Genomic DNA, 18,300 nt, shown 5'->3' on the forward strand with positions numbered 1-18,300 from the left:
GCAATCTGCAAGCTGTCTGGAAACTGTCTATAACTTCATTGCGAAGCTAGAGATCAGATTTAACACATTCATAAGCATCATTTTGGTAGCTATTTGACAGTAGCTAAGTACAATCTATGAGGAAGACCCATGTCAAGGCTATTAATAATTCCCCTGAGACATAATGGGTCTTTAAGGGCACACCTAACTCAGACTGCAAAGTGAAGAATTTCTCCATATGTGCTAACCAGTAATTTCCATGGCACTCAAAGATTTGACCATTTCCTCCAGGGAGGCAGGAATGAAGAGCAGTTTGATACATGAAGTCCTCAGATAAACATTAGGCTGTAGCTTTCTGATAAGTGTTAGTGCTCACTCCTTATTAGTAATTTTCCAACTGACTGGCTTATTACACTGATCATTTTAAACTATGTTTTCTTTCTGGCTATCCTCTCAAGCACTACCATTTTTCAAAAAGCTCTTTCCAGAGTTAAAAGGTTGTTGATTTTTCATTCACCCTTCTCAAAAACTAACATTTCAGATGTTGACTTTGGAATGACAAGAATAGGACATAAGATATAGACATATATTACATATATCACATACAACTGTGAGAAAGAAAAGAAGGACAATTGCTAAGCTACCCAGCTGATATACTTCCAAGGTAAGGAACTCTACATTAGGTCATGTCAGGCCATGACTTAGGAGCAGTGGTGCTAAACTCAAACGCTATTACTTGACAAACTACTATTCTTTTTTTTCTTTCCCCACCATTTCAACAGGAATGGGACTAATCCTTTCTCCTTTTGCCTTTCTGCACAGCCTAAGGAGTTGTATACTGTTTATAAGGTGTGTATATCACACATCCACCTAGTTATATGTTTGATAGTCTTGTCTGAGTGTACAGTATCAAAGCAAAGCAGACTCTGTGTGGGAAGCCAAGAGAAAACCACACAATACCACAAAGCAATACTCTGACAAGGTATTTAGCCTTGAGGAGAGTGCTAATTGGAAGAACTGCCTCTGGATAAATCTGCATGTTGTGCTGAGGCATATTTCCCTAGACAAAAAGCTCAGGATCAAAGAAAACTCCATGCTTTTGAAGACACCAGTTTCAAGAGGAGAGGTGTGAATGGATGGCCAGCCAGTCCAGACCAGCGCCAATATTGTCAAAGACAGAAAGAATTACATGAAGCTAAGGTTAGCTAGGGTAAATGAAAAATTAAATACTTGGAAATACACACACAGGTCTTCACTGTATTTACATTTTATTTTGCATGCTTTATACCTGTTTCTGTAACTGTATTTCCCTCACTGATCACCAGAATGAAAGAGTAAATAGCTACTATACCAGGTTGGACTTCTACCCACCCTACTGGCACACCAGAGGATCAGAGCACATAAATCTACATCAGATGGCTATACGGACTAAGCCCCAGCAGCAGGGCCTGGTATTTCAGGGAACACCTGGCAAGTACTAAAAGTGGCCTCTGGTGCACTTCATCATCATGGCAATTAGTAAGGTTCAAAGAAAACCTGCTCAGAGACATGGTGTCATGGTTTAAGCCCAGCTGGTAACAAAGCACCACATAGCCACTCACTCACTCCCCACCCCCCTGGCCATGGTGGGATGAGGAAAAAATATAAAGAAAGTCTTGTGGGTCAAGACAAGGACAGGGAGGGATCACTCACCACTTATGGTCACAGGCAAAAAAAAAGACTCAACTTGGGGAAAACACAAAATCAATTTAATTTACTACCAATCAAATCAAACCAAGGATATTAGGAAGTAAAACCAAACATTAGAACACCTTCCCCCGCACCCCTCCCTCCTTCCCGGCTCAACTCCACTCCTGGTTCTCTCTCCCTCCTCCACCCGGTGGCACAGGGGGACGGGAGATGGGGGTTGCAGTCAGTTTCTCACACGTTGTCTCTGCCACTCCTTCCTCCTCAGGGGGAGGACTCCTCACTCGTCCCCTGCTCCAGCATGGGGTCCCTCCCACAGGAGACAGTCCTCCATGAAATTCTCCAACATGAGTCCTTCCCATGGGCTGCAGTCCTTCAGTCACAGCCTGCTCCAGGGCGGGCTTCCCCAGGGAGCGGCGGCCATCTTGGGGGGCATCCATCCCCCTGCTCCGGCGTGGGCTCCTCTCTCCCCGGGCTGCAGGTGGGCATCTGCTCCCCCGCTCCCCTCCATGGGCTGGGGGGGGACAGCCTGCCATCTCCCCACGGGCTGTGGGGGCATCTCCTCCTCTCCTTCCTCCCTCACTGACCTCAGTATTTGCAGAGAGGTTTCTCTCACATTCCAGTCTCCTCCCCTCCTGCAGGTTTCCCCTCTTAAATCTGTTCTCCCACAGGTGTTACCACCATCACTGATGGGCTCAACCTTGGCCAGAGGTGGGTCTGACTTGGAGCTGGGGAAGCTTCTAGCAGCTTCTCACAGGAGCCACCCCTGCGGCCCCTCCCCTGCTACCAAAAAACCCCACCACACAAACCCATAACACATGGGCATCATGCTTTAATGAAAGAAGCTATGAAATTTGACAAAACAGCTGTGGGCACCCCTGGATCAAGAAAACACAGGTGCTTAAAATGATGCACTAAGTTTTCTCTGCTGTACCAGGTGCCTGCTTAAAGGAACCAGGGCTTGTAAAGGACCTCTGACCACCCCTTATTCACTGATCACTATGTGGGACAACCTTAGTTTATAAATAGAGGTGTAGTCGGTAAAAATAATACTGAAGTGAAGGATGCCATTACATCAGCATTGTAAACACAGTAGGGAATATTGCCAGCACTGAAGTATCATCAATTTATCTAATAAGCAGTTTAAAGAAAAATAGAGAGGTGATTCTTGGGAGGGCTTTAGCACATTGTTTTTTCTAAAATGTCTGGGTTTAAGTCAAACTCTTGGTATTTTCCAGAAGACAACTGAAGACAGCACTAGTAAATATCAATGTAAAGCTACTAAAGCAACATGGGAACTGTTTTGGTCATATGCTTCTGTAAAAGCAGTCCCCATGGTCATTCTCATCACTCCAAAGCACTTATGATTGCTTCATAAGGTGCTGCCATTGCCGCTGGTTGTTCCGTGCTGTCCTGCATGCACCGCTGTTATCAGTCAGGTCACCACTTTGACAGTTTGTCCTTCCAACCAGAGTTGGTGTCCTCACAAGAGACAGTCACTTTCAATTGTCATTCTACTTGTAGCAAAGAGACACTAACTGAAAATCAGAATCCTTCATACAAATAAAGCTCTATGAAAATATATATGTTTAAAGATTGGAGACTATCTCACTTGCATTTTTAAAGGAAGGCTTGATTTTACTCCCCACGTCTCCATTGTTGTCAGTGGAGATACCTTCTGGTTTGGAGACTGTTCAACATATGATACTGGTCAAACCGAGATAACTTTATTCATCTTTATCTTCCATTGCTCTCTGCAATCTTTTCAACTCACAGTTTTTGTGCTAATGACATTTTAGAGATACAGTCAACTGACTGAGCCCTCTGACAGCAGGTGATTAGTTGGTTAGGTACCACACACACAACTGTTAAACACCCTGAAGCTAAAAACAAGTCTGACAATTCCCTGCTGAGATAGCAATCAGCATCAACCCAACCAAAGGGAGTAGAGGAAAGTGAGATGGGGACAGAGCAAGGTGGAAATAAGGAGAGGACACTGCATACTCAGACAGTCCATGAACTTTCTATCATTTGTGCAATTATATCTGAGTGAAAAATAAACCAAGACATTTTTTTAGTGCTTTCACCATTCTTGTCCATCTCCATCATAGACGCCAGGAAAAAAAACCTAAACCACAAAACACCAAGGACAAAAGGACAAAACCGTGTGATAAAGGGCAATGACTCATAAACCTAGAAACACTCATGTAGGAGAATAAAGCTTCCTCTCAGGAAACACAGCATGTACTATCTCCAGTACAGCACCACTGTCCTCACTGCTTTAAAGCATCTTTTATTTTCTTGTGAATTTCTTCAGAAGCTGGAGTTTGTTGCAAGCTGGGCATTTTTATTTGTTTATTTCTTTATTCATTAAGAATTTCTTGATTAAGTGTCTAGAATAAAGTCACAGTGAGATAACCTTATTCTTCTCTCCACAAATGCCTTCACCCACTGTAAAATTCTAAGTAAGGAACAGAGGAACACAGTAGAAGGAGGATGATAAACACACACACAAAAATGCTCTGAGACTAAAGAATTAAGAGAACTGCACTGATTATACCAAGTCTCTTTTTTGTTTGTTTGTTTTTCTTTATTATTAAATTGCTCCAATGTTCACCTTCATGCAGCTGAATTGGATTCCAGTTCTTATGGCGGTGATTGCATCTCAATAGCCTTTTCTGAGCATATATTAATTGCTTGAGTCAAAGCAGTCACAGATGTCAGTAAGTCGTTTCACTACAACACTGTCATTAACCGTTCTCCAATTTAAAGAACCTGCCATTTTTTTCTGCCAGCACATCAGTAGAATGGGAGAGGTGAGGTCTTCAACAAAACAATGATTTCAAAAGTTAACACCTCATTTTGTTAAAACTAATCAAGCCAGTAATTCTCTTCTAAGATTTTTGGGTGATGGCAAGAAATCTCCTTTACACTTTTAAAAGGAGCCAATCTAAATACAACATTAAAGATACACAGAAATGACAAGGCTTCTTTAGCAAAACTATTAAATAAGTAGTTACAATATTTTATATTTTAGCCATTCTCAGTACAAATTGTTGACATAACAGGGCCTAGAACCTGAATCTCCCATGAGTAATATATTTTTAGACTATTCTAGGGTAGAGGTGGCATTGAATTTTATTCAGAATACCTCTTCTTTTCCTAAACGAGTTTTGTTTTTTTTTCCCAGCACTGCTGAGGCTAAAGAATTAGTGGAATATAAACTTTTTACTTGAATTATTAAGAGACTTCTTACCTGAATTATTAAGAAACTTCTTACTTGAATTATTAAGAAACTTCCTTTTTCCTGAGACGTGTCAACCCTGAGGAAACCACCAAAGATTATGGGTTTACTTCAGCAAAATGATTCAAGTATGGGTTTATGTCCCTTTGACTTGTTTAATTAGAGCTTTCGTCTTATTATAACACAGTCAACAAGCTAGAACATTTATCCTGAGTCATGGAAAACCACGGAAGTATGCGATCCCTCAAGACTCACCTTTTGCCATGGCTTTAACAGTAACGAAAAGCTCTGCCTAGTATCCAGTTTCTCATATTCAAGTACAAGAATTTCAACAGATTGATAAATCAAAATGTCTGCACTCAGGGGAAAACAGATATCATCTCACTCAATATTTGGCCTCGCTCAACAGTATGTAATGAAGTTGAAAGCAAGAAATATATGCAATAAAATTTGCATAAAAGATGCACATACACAATTATGGTTGGACTTGATGATCTTAAAGGTCTTTTCTAACCTAAATGATTCTATGATTTAGAAGTCAGCCAGAAGGCTTGTTAGTTTATTTCCTAAATGCACTTACAAAATCCACAGCTTTCAGGTCACTTCTTGTTTGTGATTTTTCTGTTTTAATATGTATTACCATTTAAGACTTCAGTCTCAGGTCTTCTTCAGAAATCGTGTTATTCTTAGCTGTGAGAAACCTTCTAATGCTCTGTCTAGTCATGGAAGTATCAGGGATTACTTTGTAAGATCTCCAATCTTTACAACCACCTGACATTACCCAGTACAGTTCACAGAATGAGCTAGTATCACAGCACAAGATAGCAATAATCCCGTGCAGCTATTTTTCCTAAGGTTTTTACATTTCCAGTCTGTTGTAATCCTTTGAATTTTTTCTTCAATATGCAAGCCAAAGTAAAGACTTGTGATACAGGTAAAAAAAAATGCAAGACACTTAGTCTTATTCAATCATATCTATTAAACGTGGGGTTTTTCCACTGCATAAGCATTTAGCCTAGTTCAAAAGGTTAAAGACTAATTTGTTTATTATAGTCTAATGAGCTAACTCAATTTGGATTCAAGCCCTGATAATAATCTTCCAATATTAAAAAAAAAAGGTTTGCTGTTTAATATTCCCAAGAAAATCAATATCCACAAAATTGTCAAATGCATTAGACATATGTTCATAAAGAGTACAACACCATGAATCACTTTTTCCCAAGGTTCCTTGATTGCTACCGCCAAAATGTTATGAGTTAGAGAAACAGAAGACAAATAATAAATGATCCTTTAAAAAATTACTCATAACTCAAAGAGTATTCAGAGTGGAGCAAATAAGAAAGGACTTGGTTTATTTTATGTAATTTTTTTTACACTTACAAACTCCACTGTGCTTTCTCTTTTGCCAGCACAACTGGAATTCACAAAGTACCAGTGATACCTAGTTCACTAGGGGTAGATACCCATTCAACCTCCAGCAACAAAATTAGCATTATGAGTAAAACCACTTACACCTCACAGTTGAGAACCTTCACTCTAGGTAATAGCTTCAAATATATGGTACACATAGTCATGGGTGAAAGCAGTGTACCTATTGGATCCGAAGAAATTCACTTAGGAAAACAAATCAACAACTTCAATTCCTCTCACATTCTGTTTGTGGGACCAATCCACACTGGAGAATTTGCAGAGGTCACCAAATCCAAGAAGGCTGAGAAGCAATGGTCTAGATTATGCCCTTCATAGACTGGTCATTTCAAGGGTATTTAGATGGAGGAATAAATCTACTAGGGAAAAAAACAAATATACCAGGTTGTGTCAGAGGATTTGTAGGGAAGAACTGAACGAGGGCCAGAATAAATGTCAGGTGCCAGTAGGCTGCTCTTATGAGATATAAAGCCTTTGAGCTATTAGGCAGGATTAAATGTGAACACAGCTGTGCAAATTTAGGTCAGATCACTCAAAAAAAAAAAAAAATGAAGAGCAACCTCGATTTGTCCTCTGTTAGCACGTGCCTGTCAGGACACCAGTTCTGAGTTCAGCTCAGCACACATCACTATCTGCTTACACCAGTTAATAATAACCTGTTGTTGGTATTGTGCACAAAATGTAACAGCAGGGAAAATTCAGACAGAAGAGGAGGGAGAGCAAAACAGAAGGAAAAAGGAGATAATACAGACTTTCACGTGGACTAGCTTCCCACTGCTACATAATCCTCTCTTCTTCACACCTTCCCTACTTCTTCCTTCCCCAACTTTTATTTATTCTTTATGACCTTGCAAAGAAAAAGAAGTTTTAAAATTTTATGCACAACTGTGAGCTAAAACTCCAGACTCCTGAGAACACCATCATCTTCAGTCTTCAGCAGTTTTTGTGTCTTATTCCCACGGTTCACCTGAATCTTTTTTTCTGATATTCCCACTGTCAGTCTTAGAAACACAAATTGCATCAAAAAGCAGCAAGTCATCTCTTGCGGACACATATTTAGCTAACGGTCGCAAAAGCATTCCAGACGCCTTTAGAAGGCCTTGAACAGAATAAACAAGAAGACAAAAAATAGAAAGATGCCAATTAGAAGAACACAGGTGCACATTCCAAGATAAAGGGAACTTGGCACGAAGAACCTCAATTCGGCAGTTTATCTTAACCAATTAGGCTGAGACAAGTTTCGCATGTTTTAGGTAGTATAACCAATTGTGTCCTATGTTTAGGCGTGTGTACAGAGTTAGTATAACCAATTGTGTCCTATGTTTATGCGCGTGGACGGAGATAGTATAACCAATTATATTTTAGCTTTTGGCGCGTGGACAGCTGATGTTTAGCTTGACAAGGTATATAAGCACGCTATTTGGGCAATAAAGGGAGAACAACTTTAACCGTATCGGTGTCCGGTTGTTACTCGGCTCACGTCTCCAGATGGTTCCCTGCTACAGTCATCTGAAGTCTATTTAGGACACTCAGACAGAATTATCTATCGTTCTCACATGTGACTGTGCTCCCCTCACCAAAAAAAGGAGCTATATTCTTCTCAATCTGGGCTTTTTTGTTGGTTTTGTACAGGAAATTAGAGCCCTTTAGGACACGGACCATATATTATTTTCCTGTACTCATAAAAAAGCCCCACAATATTTTTTTTTTTTTTACGTTCTACTCAAGTTCATACCTGACTGATCTCCAAACTCCATGGACATATGTCTATACTAAGTCCTTGGGAGTATATCAGGATGTTTGACCTCATTCAAATCTTTAGCAACACCTAAAGATCAATTCTATCTGTCTTCTGAATAGGCCACATCTGGACGTGACAGCAAGTTGACGAGATCCTCCTTGGAAAAGTTCCAGCATCAGGTGCTGTAGGGCTGGAGAGGACATATAAGAAGATGGATGGGATGCATCCTCTTGCAAGAGCCATGTGGCTGCCTGATGCACAAGTAAAGGAGCTATCTGCTTTTGAAGACAAACTGTCACATCAATAGAGACATCACCAAAGAATCCAAGTATATAACAGAGGGACTTGAACGTCACCATGATGCTACTAACTAGTGACAGCTAAGACAGTGAAAGGCTAATGGTTTATATGTTTTTTGGCATTGTTCTGACTGTATTTCCATTTCTGGTCATGAAAAATTTCATGGTACTGTCTAACTGTGCTGTAAACTCAGCTGTCCTTCTCAGATTTTAAATGCTTAGATTGCATTTTGCCTGATCAAACTCACTACAGAGTTTCACTTGGACAAGTTATAGTCTCCTTCAGATGTTCTCAGGATACTCTAAGTAAGCATATAGTTTATATTAATCGCACTGATTATCCTTATTTGTGAAAAATTTGAAGCACAGACACTTGCCCATGAGATTCATCTCACTAACTAGAAATGCCTTCATATGTGTGAGGTGTTTAGAGTCACACTGTAATGAAGATTCCTGTGACCATTGACACCCACTTTTGTGCTGACTACCAAGGGATCTGAAGGCAACTTGCTCAGGTGTAGACATATGAGCCAAGTCCACATCTAGTTAGATGAATGTCATTCATAGCAAAATTGCACATTTAAACAGGATTTTGAGTGTGTCTTCAGAATCACACATGAAAGGGGTGGGAGAGGCAGAATGTGTGTGTCTCAATAGATACTATTGCCTTATATGTGTTTAAAAAGGCTAAAGGAAAGAAACAAGCAAATACTCAACGATACAACATTTTGCCTTTTTTTTGCCCTAAAATATTTTGCCTTTCATGATACAGATGTAGACATCTAGCTGGAATCAACAGTCAGAGTATCACTGGATTGAAAGGCGTTCAGCACTTAGAAGATAGGAAATGCCAAAGTTAAGGTTGGCTGTGGAGTCTGCATTCTCTCCTTACTTAATGCACGTGTGTCATGTTATGATCAGACACTGATTTACAAAACCACGTCTGTCTCTTGCAGTGTTGAGGACAGACAAGTTCTGGGAATGAATCTGGACTTTTTAGAAGAGTTTCTTCCCTTTTTCAGATTTAAGAAGCTGTGTTATAAGGGAGACAAGGGATCCTAAGAAAAAAGAGAGGACTCTGCTGATTCAAGAAAATATGTGCATATTTAGCAAGTCAGGTTCTCTGATGTCTTGATTGCTTGATCCAAGTTTTGAGCAAGCTAAAAGCTCTTAACACAGCCTTTTTTATTTAATAAAATTCTCTGAAATTGCTAACAAAGTAAACATAATCAGCAGCTGCGTTAAGGTTTCATGTGGAATCAGCGAAGCTATTGATGCTGGTAAGGAGGTGTTGAATTGTGTGTTTGCAGTGCTGGGCCAAAAGAGAACAGCACAGCAAGCAGCATCATACTCTCACACACTGGGCAAGATGAGAGCTCAGAGCATTGAAAGCTTGGCAAGCAGTTGTGGGTTCGATTATTATCACCAAAAATACAGGCTGGGACAGTGCGGGAAGAAGATAAGGATGTTGGCGAGACAACTTGACAGAGAGAGATGGTCAGAGCAGCATCAGCAGAACTAGGGTCTTGGTACTACTGGAAGAGGGAATATCTGCAATACTGAAATTAATATAACATGGCATTTTACTTTCAGGCTCCCCCCCCCCAAAAAATAAACAATTAAAACCCCCATTTTTTAAAACCATCCTCAGCAGTAAAATATTTAACAAATTGCACACAAACTTTGAAACAAATGTTTATTTCAAGGGGCATTGACTAGTACAGAAAGTAAAGAATCTGTAGACCATTTTCCATCATGATGGCTCTTTGGACAGCCAGTAACTATTAAACTGGAATGCGGTAATGGAGGAACAGGTGCCGGTTTAGAGCAGCATGATTTAAATATAGGCAATAAAATATGCAGAGCCATAATCAGAATGTTGACTTGTTTTAAGTGCTTGGGGCCATGTTGATATAAATAACTGCACCAGGTTTTGCTGTAGAGCAAGAGCTAAACTAAGTGGTTTACAAACAGAGGAAAAGGCTGATTTATTTGTCATGGCATTGCTTGATTTGTGACAAAAAAAAAAAGGGCCAAGTGAGCCACTGCTAGACATGGAGCCAACAGAACAGGGCCTGAGGTACAGCTGCTGAATAAAACGAGGCTAGCAGAGTCTATCAAAGCAACAGGAAAAACAGTTCTTTCACAAATTCAGGCCAGCATCTTCGTAAACTTCACGAGAAGGATTGCTTTGCACAGCTAGAAAGTTTGCCTCACAGAAGGGCTGTAATTTTTCCTGGAGGCCTTGGCTCTTATTCCAGCCTCAGAACAGCTGTCCCTCAAGCTTTGCCTGACAAACCTGTCACGCTGTGAGCATGCTGCTTGGTCATCTCATGGAGATAACGACCCTTCACAAATGAGTAAGGGCTTGTGGGATGGATGTTGAGCCTTGAGGTTCACTTGGACAGGGAGTTGGATATCCCTCCAGAGAGCTGGGGGACTGGTAACCCATTACATGGTGCAAATTACTGATTCTCCATAGCATCTAAGTGTTGGCTTTGGTGTTGTCCTTAACACACTTACTTGAGTTGTTTCCTTAATGCACTTTAATGGGTTGTTGTCCTTAATGCATTTACTTGAGTTGCAAAGCAAACAGTGCCTGAAGAGGAAAGAGATATGCTGACAAGATAAAGATAACCAGCTTGAGGCTATGAAATCCTCTTTGCTTGTGCCCAAATACTTCCAGCCAAGCAAAATTGGGCAACACAGACAGGGAGCTTTCTAGAAAGGCAGCTTCTGAGGCACCAGTACCACCATCCTACCACACCACCTCCTTGTCCCTTGAAATTCTGCTTTCCGAGCAATGATTAAGCGTGAGCAGACTCGATGTCCATGGCATGCTGCAGATGTACATAAACCAGCAATAAACAGCACATTTCTGATGCAGACAACAGTCTGGTGGTAGCAGCACAGTATGCACAGCAGGAAAACACCCTCTTTCCGCAGTCTTTTTGCAGCCTGTAATGAACTACTTACTGCCACAATTTACACCGGCACCAGAGCCCAAACAGGCTGGTTTAAGGCAAGCAGGGTAGCCATAGCCTGAAGTTATAGAGACCGCTATTTAGACATAGCCCTCAGTTTGTAAGGTCTAAGCAGATGGCAGCAGGAGATGCTTCTTGCTACAACCAGACAGAACTGTGTTCATAATAGCTCTACACCCAGGAGAGAATCACCTGCTGAAGCGCTGGCAACAGAGAAACTTTGCCCTTTCAAATGGGGCTTCTGAGGCCACGCTGGTTTCTAAAGGAGTTTAACTGCACTTGTGGCTGGCTAGTCCCAGAGACCAGAGCTGTTATTCTGCCATTGTAAGCACAGACCAAGTCCTGGAACCTTATGAGCAGTGTCTTCCTTCAGGGTCTTCAGTGGGGTTAATAATGAAGTGATGGAAGGAATTTGATTTTGGATCCATTGGGGCCTTTTGTGGGAGTTGATCATCTTTACAACTAACGGAAAGGCCCGTTATGTCCTTCTGTCAATAACTAAGTGCCTTATAAGCAAAGTGTTGAAGGCTTCTTCAGGATTTTCTTGGTCTAGGTAAGTGTCTAACCTCTCTCCTAACTCCTCTTTCACAGACAAGACTATGCATAGGACAATCCTGTCAGAAGATGCCATTAGCAAAGCTGGAAGCTGGAAGCAGCAGAGTTTTATCCTCATGATCACTCCAAAAGCTGAGGCAGAGAGGAATGACATCAAACACTTTATAATCTTTTCATTACAACAGCAACACTATTGAAAAATATACAAATTATGGGCAGTAGTTCCAGTAACAGTCATTGGAGAATGAAGGCAATACAGAAACATACATAGCAAAACCATACTTGGTTCCTCTTCACTCAGTATCCCATCTCTAGCAAGTCACAGAAGAAAGTTGGGGAAAGAATGTAGTTGGTAGAACAAATTTCATATGGTCATTCATGTGAGAAACCCCATCAGGTACAGAAATCTGGAGACTTTGTGAGGACAAAGCTGTACAGACATCACATCTTCAAAACACTGTGATGAAGTTCTCCCTCTTATATCCACTCAACCATCCTTCCTAATTCATTGTCAGACTATAGTTCCTGACAAGCAAAATAAAGGAGGGGTAACTTTTTTGCCTGTTTTTTTGTTGTTTGTTTTTTTTAACCTCCTTTGTCAAAGCTCTGTGTCCACAGAGACACTGTATGCCGTACTGCAGAAATACTTACAAAAACTAAGGAATGTTTCATTGTTGTTCTTGATCACTGCCATATAGCAGTAGTAAGTGTGTTTTGGGTACTGGACTATTTACAATATAGTAGTGATGACTGCTTTTACTAGTTTGCCATGGCTTACAGCTAGTTATCTCAGAGCTCTATTTACTTTTTTGTTGTTTTAGATAATGCAGACACGCAATTTCAATTGGCAGCCAGAACCAGACTGTGAACACACTAAATACTGTAACTTTGTAGAAACTCCAACACTTCCCATACAAATATTTATACTCAAATAGACATAACATGGGAAAAGATTCTAGGAAACCATCACAAGGGAACTCTTCCCAGTACAAAATATTGCAAATTTGGAAATTATGGAGGAATTCTCCCAGATACATGGCTTTTCCACCCTGAAGTCCTGCTTTGTCATTTCAGTAGGGACAGAAAGTTTACTACCACTCTTTCTCATGTCTTTAGAACATTAAATATGCATCCAATAAAAATACACTGTATGAAGATACTACTTGGTATCCATTGGTCCAGCTGGATATTTTCATGAAGTTTCATTAAAAAAGCAGATGGAAAGGTATAACTCCACCTGAAAAAAATGAAATGTTTCCTGCTAGATCTTTTCATATTGTGTGGAATAATGTCAGCAAAATGAAGTGATGCACCCAACACTGTGTACTCCCCGTGACCAATTTGCAGCCAGCAAAGGTGTAATTTTGATTATTTGGCTTGCATTTCACTAATACAATGCAATTCCAGGAACAAGAATATCTTGATGAAAATATATATCACCACAAATATCTTCTACAACACTGCAATTGCACAATCACACACGAAGCTGCTGAGCTAAAAACCAAACCAAACCAACTTCAGGTACTCCAGGCCAGGAATTCATTAAGAATAAAACACCTAGTCAGAAGCAGAGAGGTTATCTACGAGCAGAGGAAATTTCATCACCCAAGCAGAAACTGGGACAGCATTTTGGATTAAACACTTATTCAAAGCAGGAATCTTTAGTAAACAAGGATGAGACACAGCCCAGGTTTTTACTTTTATGCCAACCTGAAAGACAATACTATTCAGATTTCCCCTGGAACATTGGAACTCATCAGATCATTTGCTTCTTACTACTTTGAAATAAAGTGTCATCTCAAAAATTATTGACAGCATTTGCTAAGTAACTGAACTCTCTATAGAGGCCAAGCCTCCAAATCCTGACCCTGCTAAATTTTTGAGCTCCTTGTATTTACATACCTCACATGGAACATTCAAGATCTCTTAAGAATGAAGACTCAGCTTAGGAGAAGCACTAACAGCTTCTAAAGCACGACGTGACATGATTGTCAGGCACAGATCAAGCATTTATATTAAAACAAGCAGAGGACTTTTCCTCAGTCTCTAAATAAGAAAGTGAGGTGCGCATGAAATTGAAGTCAAAAGAATGTAGTTAACCATAAAGCTATAAGAAAATTAGGTACATCAACATCTAAATAAAAGTCCCTGTCCCGTGAACATCCCTGTTCAGAGCAGGTATATTTAGCACAAATGTCTGCTCTGTTCCTGAGGGGTTTTCATAGCCTAATTTTTGGTAACAGATTAATCATTCCTGGTGTCCTACAATCAAATGCTTAACCCTCATTGGTTTTGATTTTTGTATTAGAAATACAATCAATATGTAGAACATCAGGAGAACTTACAGCGCACTCAGTGCTACGTGCAGCTTAACAAAACGTGAACAAAACCCAGCAAATTTCTTGGATTTCTTATGACCTCATTTTACCTCTGTTGTAAAGGGTTTAGCTGATTTAAAAATTCTGTGTGGTTTTTGTCAGAAGTGTAATTTTATTTCCAGAACTTACAATAGAAGTGATGATGGGCCTGCAGGGCTGAAACTAGCTTCACGTTTGCATCTCACTCTGAATTTTAGACACTAGCTTGCTGTGCAAGCAAACATTTCAGATTTAATCTGAAAATCAACAAGATGCAATAAACACAGGGCCTCCAAGGTCTTTTTGTTGCCTTCTTAGAAGCAATGGCATTTTTGTCTCTCATTTTGACCCCTGTGAATGTTTATCTCTATGTCAGATACTTCAGGAAAAGGGTAATTTCAGACATCTCGCAGACTCAAATGCATAGCCAGAATGTCAAACCACTACTATTTTCACCCATAACACTATATGTGAAATTATTAAAACTCTATTTTCAGTAGCAATTAGACACCTAGGGAGAAATTCGAATGCCTAAACATAGACATCTAGTGCCATTTTATACCCCCTAAGGTATAAAATAAGACATCTATTCACAACTAGCAGTTTACCCACAATGTAGGGGAGTCCCGTTTCCTTTTGAAGCAGCAGCTAAATACCAGATGAGGCATCCTAAAGCCTCTCAAATAGCATCACACACTTATGGTTAGGCAACTGAGTCTTTCCTCTAAAGTCTACAAACAAATAAAGCCTAGAAAGTGATTGAACTTAACCCGAAACAGTCACCCAGCTGAACTAATTCAGCCTCTAGTGACTGCACCTCTTTTGGCTGTAATGGAAGCTTAGACACTTGGATCTCTACATACGCTGTGTGCATTAACAACTAAATGAAGGTGTCTCAATGTGGCAATGCATTCCACTCTGAAATTCATCTCACCTATTTTAGGTACATACATTGTCTATCTCTACATATGGGCTGCTTGTCTAGCAAAGAGAAAAAAAATAAACAACTTTAGAAAGAGATTCCTCTGGCCCATTTTTCTACATCCATTTTACACTGAAACAAGTCACACCCTTTCCCTCCATAGATTAGTAGGGGAATCTCAGTGCTTATCTCTGATGTAGACTTCTTAAAGACAGATGAGAAATCCCACTTCTGGAAAAGTGGGTATTGATCGAGAACTAGATACCTGCTTCTTAGAAATACCACTAGACATCCACACATATCTTTAGACACATAAGATGCATTTGAAACTCTAAATTTTCAATTGCTAGATTTCACTGCTCTCCAAAACACAACTCAAAACAATCCCCTTAAAGAAAACAGAATTTTCAGTTATATACTTATCAGACAAAAAAACTATTGCTAGGCATCTAAATGCAACTTTGACCTACAGACTGTATATCTCAACAGAAAAATAAATCGCAAGATTTAAAAATGGATCCAAATCTTCAATGTAGGGACTTAGTGTATGAACATCAGACTAATCACACTCAGTAATTTTAAATGGAAATTTTTTTTTATCTTCTTTATATTTTTCTAATTTCTAATAATTCCATGGAAAGGAAAGGTAAGATTCAATAACAGCAAAAAAGATCCTAGATGTAACAGGAATTATACTATGAAACTAAGTCCTGTCCACTCACACGTAGAAGTTCCATTGCCCTTCACCTAACTCCCAAAATAAGGAATTACATTTTCTGGCTAATAAATTTTCCACTGCCATATTATCTGTTTCAAACCAATTTCCAGTTTTGATGCTATAAAATAGCTGCTTTCTTCAGCTCATAGAAAGAAATGAAATATATGTATGCTGGAGAGCACTTTCGTGCTCCTCTGGGTTAAAGAAATGTGAATTATTGTTAGAACAAAGTAACAAAGCAGCAAACCACTTCTTCCCCAAGAGTGATGGCCTGTCATTCTGGGCAAGAAAATATAGAGGCTTATTTTCTCCAACTCGTGTTATCATCATCAACATCAGTTTTCCGTGTCTCACAAGATCCCTCTCTTAAAAAAAAGCTTAAAATCTGAAAAAAAGTGTGATATCAAGAGGCGAAGTCTCAACAAGTCTTCGTAGTTTTAATCACAATCTTGAACTTGTTGTATTGGATAAACATTATCTTGGATTTCTGATTTCATCCTCCAATTAACAGCCAGACATGCATGAAATGTAATTCTCACGCAGCCCTGAAAATTAGGAAAACAGGCAGAACATACGAGTATGGCAGGCACATGATTTCATCAGGCCATAAATAGCAAGTTGTGAAATGTTCTGTTCTTCTGCATTTGAATAAATATCACCGTGAAGCAGATGAAGACAGACAACCCAAGCTATTTACAACTTCTGTCATAAGGGAAATGCAGTCGTGTTTCCATAATGTCCTCATAGCAGAGACAGAAGATGGCAGAGCATTTCCTGAGTGTGCGTTTCATGCTTTACAGCAGCTGAGCAACACACAGGCTACTTACTAGGTAATAAAATCAAATGTGGGCCAGGACATACATTTCACGTGGTCTAGAATCTCATCCTGATCCTGCAAAGGAGAATCAGTGCTGGCTGAGTCGGAGTCCTGTTTGCAGGACCTAACTCTCGCAGGATGAACATGTTTTAGGCTCTTCCAGCATTTTTTACTTTGTGTTTATATGCAGAAATATGCCATCTGTGTGTCTTTCGAGATAAAATCTTGGCAGCAAAGACAACATCACACACTGAGTAATAGCCCAGTGATTCCTGGAATATACTGATTGCAATAAGAGTAATGATGTTGGATAAAATTCTGGTCATGCTGGCGTCAACAGAATAGCTTTGTACTCTGCCTAAGAGTGCTAAACACCTATTTGGGGATAGCAGAAAAATGAAAAAATAGAAACCACTGTATCTGTCTTCTTACTCCAAAGTTGCATCTGAGGTCACTGTTAAGACTTTATCTATAGCAACACTATGTGCACTAGAAAGCACAGAAGACTATTATTTTAGCGATCTAGATTCTCACACAAATTTGATGTTGAGCATCTAAAACATCAAGTGAACTTTGATACCATATCTGTTAAATTCAAAAGCAGCTTCAGTACTGTAGAAGTAAAATCGTTGCAGGCTAAATAACACATTTAACATTGTACACCCTTCTAGCACAGTGTAGACTTTGACATTTACCCCTCTTTGCAGATGTCTCTCCTTTAGATAGAACAACTTGCAATAACTTGTGTGGAAATTGCTTTTTTTTGTTTTTCAGGATAGTGGAAGAAGCTTGTTTCTACTTGCGTGGTCAAAGTAAGGATATACTAAGCCATAAAATGCAATTCTACTGAAATCTACTCATTGCACATAATCTTATTTCATGCACATGCTAAGCTAGAAAAAAATGTCTCTGTCTGTAGAAGTAAAAATTTACTTAAATTCTGCGTCTCATTTATGAAACATTCCAAATTTGGCCATCAATAAAACTTCCTCCAGAAAAGGTCCCACTCCCATCCAAAGCAGTAAAATGGCTATTTTCAAAATTTTTTCATATGACTACATGTCACTACTAAGATCAGGAGATACAAACGACTCTGAAAATTACAGAAAGTGTTCTCACGAATCTGTCAAGATGAATGGGTTTGTGGGCTGATACTGTATAAAGAACATTAATTATCAAACAGCAGGGAATCTGAACAACATGATATCTGGAATATTTCTCGTCATAGTCAGGTGCTCAGCTAGCGAATATCACTAGTTTGAGATCAAGGGGTTTTTTTGCCTACTTATATCATGGGAGGATATTTCCCACTATATGTTTAAAATATCTTGTCCTTTTCTGTTCTTGTATATTAAGCCAATATTTCTGCAGCCGAGGCTTCTGAAAAACATGATTTCTGTGTCAGAGGGATAAAAATATCCCTGACACAACACTGGATTTCATTTAGAAAAGCATCAGAAGATTCACAGTTTGAGCTGGAATTTATTATTGATCCTTTCAGCAAAACGCAAATTTGAAATTGTGCTCTGAAACAAACAATATACTTTTCTTAGTCAAACCTATATAACAG

General features: G+C 39.5%; 1 protein-coding gene across 1 annotated transcript in view; it reads right to left on the minus strand.

The window, feature by feature from the left end:
* FAM135B (family with sequence similarity 135 member B) overlaps positions 1 to 18,300 on the minus strand; it is a 212,262-nt gene that overhangs the window by 151,157 nt on the left and 42,805 nt on the right. The window lies entirely within an intron of this gene.

This window comes from Harpia harpyja, chromosome 5 (assembly GCF_026419915.1).
Source record: "Harpia harpyja isolate bHarHar1 chromosome 5, bHarHar1 primary haplotype, whole genome shotgun sequence".
Lineage (NCBI taxonomy): Eukaryota > Metazoa > Chordata > Aves > Accipitriformes > Accipitridae > Harpia > Harpia harpyja.